The sequence below is a fragment of the Ruditapes philippinarum genome, unplaced genomic scaffold (assembly GCF_026571515.1).
Source record: "Ruditapes philippinarum isolate M1 unplaced genomic scaffold, ASM2657151v2 ctg1865_1_1_1_1, whole genome shotgun sequence".
Lineage (NCBI taxonomy): Eukaryota > Metazoa > Mollusca > Bivalvia > Venerida > Veneridae > Ruditapes > Ruditapes philippinarum.
This window is the reverse complement of record NW_026864422.1, coordinates 49927-53226: the sequence shown is the minus strand read 5'-3', so window position 1 is coordinate 53226 and position 3300 is coordinate 49927. Positions and strand designations below refer to the sequence as shown.

At 29.7% G+C, this 3300-nt stretch overlaps 1 long non-coding RNA gene across 1 annotated transcript; it reads left to right on the top strand.

Annotated features, from left to right (window-relative positions):
- The first annotated feature begins 281 nt into the window (after positions 1-281).
- Positions 282-2577, top strand: LOC132725501 (uncharacterized). Its single transcript, XR_009625064.1, has 4 exons — positions 282-387; positions 1170-1390; positions 1808-2009; positions 2410-2577. It is a non-coding gene; the product is annotated as an uncharacterized LOC132725501 (long non-coding RNA).
- Positions 2578-3300: the final 723 nt, after the last annotated feature.

The window sequence follows — 3300 nt, the reverse complement described above, 5'->3', positions numbered from 1 at the left end:
TGTGTATCTGTTATTATCTAACTCCAATATATCGCCATTCTCTGTGTGGTATTTAAAATAGTATCAAGTATTATGACCTAACAGCAAGAAATCATGTAATATAAATAATTGTTTTATGTAAGCGAAAAAGATTTTTATTATTGAAACATATTTAATTTGACTAACCTACATTTTCGGAATATTTCATTTATTTTTCTCAGAGTGATCAAAATTATATTTTATTGTTGTTGAATTAACGTTATCACTTAAAGTCATCTTTATTAAGGAGTGCCTGCCGATGATTGTTGATGTTAAGCCATGTTTGAACGGCGGCGTGTGTACAAATGGGAATAGTAACTACGTATGTACATGTGCCCGCTGGATTTTATGGAAAGAACTGTGAACAAAGTAAGCATTACCCCTGTTAACTTACTTGACTGCTTTTTTTACTTTATTCAATTATATGAACACATGAATTTTCTTTGTAACTCACAATATCGTTTTACTTTACACAATACAATGTATGACCATAAACGTTATGTTCATTCCATTATCTTGTAAAAATATTTTCTGCATTATCAATTGTTAACTAATTATAAAAATCAAATTACAGAAGTAAATGAGCGACTATTTGCTTCTTCATGTTTCAATCACACATCTAGCAATTCTGTGTATGTCTTTCGAACAACAATGATAAAAATGTTGTTATTATAGACAGTTTGCATTGCGTTTGCACTGCTCTCAGGTATTGAAATAGAATGGTGTGAATTTGGCATATATGTTCGAACATTGTATTTATTTTATTGTTTTCGTTTTGCAAAATCCACTATAAAATGCTGTATAAGAACGTTTTTTTAAGTACGTTCAAATTTACCAAAAAGAAGTCTTTTTCTTTTGTAACTTTCGTGCATAAGGAATATGCTCATTTCGTAAAGTATGTTGTACACTCTACTCTCTGATTTGATCTGAATAGTAATGAATATTTAAGTAGTAAATACTAGCAAATTGCTAGCTGAGAAAAAGATTATATCTCTTCCTCACCAACACATAGTGAATAGACTTCTTACTATTAAAACTTTAAAACGTGATTTTCTTAAGTTTTAGGGAAAAAAGTAAGCACAAAATATATTCTTTAATAAAGGTTAATATTATAAAGGTTAATGATTAATTAAAAAGGATTTTTGTTTCAGCTTTCGTTAATCTTGCCCTTGGAAAACCAGCCAGTCAGACAACTGTTTATTCTTTAAATAATCAATGAGTGCTAACAAAGGGAATGATGGTAATGCTGATAGTACAATATCTCACAACAGTTGTTTCCATACTAATAACAACACAAGTCCCTGGTGGGAAGTAGATCTTCAGGATGAATATGCCATAAGTCAAGTTAACATCACAAACAGTGACACTGGCTGTATGTTTTCTTTATTCTTTTTATTAATACAACTGTTTACTATATTAAATGGTATATATATGGGTGTTAATTTCATAGAGGCAACTTATAATTTAACTTTTGAAAAAGGCTATTAGAAGTATCATAGATCCGTAAAAAACCTACTTATTTAAATTCATATTTTATATTTACTTCTCGTATAATGATGCCGTATTTTTTTTAATTATTGTTTGGGTTCAAACAGATGTCTTCATAATAAATTATTTCGGTTCAGGTAATGGATTTGCCATAGGCTCGTGAAAACTTTGACGTACATTCTTAAGATTTGTGACCATCCGAATACACTTTCAAAAAACATCGAAAAAAAGAAACGAAGGCAGTTTGTCACAAATTTGTTTTTGTAGTTAATGTCGATGTAGAAAATAATTGTTATTTTAGCTAAAAGAGCACAAAACGTTGAAATCTCCGTAGCAAGGGAAAATCCTGGTAATTGGAATATGGTGGCGTATAAGGAAGGCGAATTGGGTCTTTTCATGTCTTTCAAGTTTGATCCAGTAAAAGCTCGTTATGTCAGGATAACTTTACGGAACATACAAACAATATTTCATCTGTGTGAAGTGGAGGTTTATGGATACAAATAGTAAGATATTTCATATAGATTATCCTAAATTTATTTTAAAAGTCAAAATTCAATCTAGCAATATGTAATAATAAAGTAAAACCAAATTCGTCTTTTCGGCACTTTTCGTTATGCTTCGGAGAAGTATACATGAATAATCGTTAAGATATTCCGAATGTTTAGACGATAAAAAGGTTGAAAGCTGACATTCCTTTTTTAGGTTCTTTGAAGTTGGATTAAAACTTGGATACATATGCTATTTGACTTGTATATGCTACTTAAATTGTACAAGTACACGTACATGTAACTTTATGCTCAAGTTTTCATACTTCAATATGTCGTTGTTTCCTTTTTCTTATGTGATAACCGAAATGCTTGCCTATTTTTTAAGTGCTATCATATTCATTATTATTTATTACAGATTGAAATACAAAAATGACAAAAACGAACGACAGCAAGAAAGGGAGAAGAAAAAAAGAATGAGAAGAAAACAAATATAAAATGATAATTTTCTTGCAAGTCTTATTTTAATCGGATGCTACCTTTTAATTTAACAATTAATTTTAATTGAAAATAAAAGTGAAAAGAATTATTGGCGACGCCGGTGAGCGGCGTCGTCTTTTATGGAATACTTTTTATTTTGGCCTATGGAAGGAGCTGTTATTATTAGCAGTTAATTTCATGTTGTGTTAATTATATTTATTTTGATTCGTAAAAATCAAGTAAACAAATATGTTGTTATATTTGTATTTAATAACTTTATATAAAAAGCATGTGCATTGTGATATTATTTTCACGAAATTGCAGGCTCAGATTAACAGCTTGTCCCTTTGTTTTATTGACAATATTAAAACCCGGATTTCGAATATCGTTGTGGTCTACATTGATGCTCATTCATTTATATATTTTCAAAACTTTCCTACAAGAAGAAAGTTCACCTGCAAATGAGTATTAGGATAGGTAATGGACTGTTGTAAACGATTATCCTTTTGATTTTATCCATATTACGTTTATCTGTTGAACAGAATGGTTGTTTTTTACAAAGTGTACCAGTATCCGGATGTTGACAGCTATCCGATTTTCTGCAATTACTGCTGTCACATGGCCATCTACTTTTTTTATGAATACTTTACCATTAATTTGCATGGCATAATTAAAATGAGCCTGCAACATTTATTAATTTTGATGTTTCGGGTGTTCTTTTGGGTTTCATGTTTTCTTTATTTCAAGGGGAAAGTAACTCATGTTTACTAAATTATTTGTTCTTTTTCTGTCTATCTTAGGTATTGATTACAATTTTTTGTTTTATAAA